Source organism: Octopus bimaculoides, chromosome 8 (genome assembly GCF_001194135.2).
Source record: "Octopus bimaculoides isolate UCB-OBI-ISO-001 chromosome 8, ASM119413v2, whole genome shotgun sequence".
NCBI classification, from domain to species: Eukaryota; Metazoa; Mollusca; class Cephalopoda; order Octopoda; family Octopodidae; genus Octopus; species Octopus bimaculoides.
Genome location: NC_068988.1, coordinates 22034468 through 22035917, shown reverse-complemented (window position 1 = coordinate 22035917; position 1450 = coordinate 22034468).

The window sequence follows — 1450 nt, the reverse complement described above, 5'->3', positions numbered from 1 at the left end:
TATATATATATATATATATATATATATATTTTTATAGTTTCAGCTTAGAGCTGCGGCCATGCTGATGCACCGCCATATATATATATATATATACATACACACACATGCATACATACACACACATACATACACAAACCCACACGCACGCACACATATGTATATATAAAGACAGTAACTTCGAATTTTGGCTTGCAATTCTTCGTGATGCTTTCCGACCAAGATTATCAGCCCGGTATTTTGTTTTCACTATCACCTTTCTTGTAAAATTATAAGCATGTACTCCAGTAAAATTTACTTGGTACTCCATTAGTTCAATGTGGAATTATATATTATAAATAAATTTTTAATAAATGTATACACGCGTGTATATGTATATGTGCGTAAATTAATATATGTGTTTATGTATATATCCGCTAGTTGGTCATGATTCCCTTAATTCTACTCAGAGTTTTTCTAAGCCTTCGATATCCTTGAATACGGTATCTGGATCAATCCTATTGCACTTTGTTTTGAACATGTGTGACCAACAAAAACGGTCTGTTCCACCACTAACTTAAAATATGATGGTATGAAGCACTGCAAAATTCTTTAGATATCATTATAAATTATTTTGCATTTATGTATAAGTTTATGTCTGCGTTTATGGTGTCATTCATTTGGAGTGAAACCATACGCATATATATTTGTATATAATTACATAAATATATATAGATATATTCATCTGTGTCCGTGTGTGTGAGTGTGTGTTTGGTTCTGAGTGTACGATATATGCATGTAGACGTGTTTCATGCTTTTTGAATAAACTTTCTTTTTTCCATATCTATCCTGTGTGCTACATATGGAAAGCAATCATTGCTGATTCCTTTAGCATTTCAAAACATTCCCAGCGTGATCATCTGAATGAAATAAACATAATATTTTATCGTTGCAGCATGTCGTAGTGCACCACAAATGATCATGAGTAGGATATTTTGATGTTCTAATTGCGTTGGATTGATTTATCGTTTTGTAATAGTAAACTCGCGATTGCTTTTATACTTTATTTGATCTATATTTATTAGCGACAGAAGCTGAGTCTCGTGATCTGGTGGTTTCAGCGCTGGAGATGGTGAGGATTGATCTCGCTGCTGGCGATATAAACACGGGTGCATTCTGTACTAAAAAAAAACGATATGAGTGTTTCTCTCATGCTATATACCACAGTATAGTTTGTACGTGTAGGTCGTAATAAGCATAAAAGTGTGCTGTATGAAATTACAAAATAAAAGCAAATAAATTTTGAGGATGAAAATCTCCATATTCTAAATCGTTATAATTATTGTCCATGTATGTGTGTATGTGTGAGTGTGTGTAAGTGTGTGTGTGTGTGTGTGTTTGTATGTGTGTGTGTGTCTGTGTGTTTGTATGTGTGTGTGTGTGTGTGCATGTGTATATATATATGTATATATAT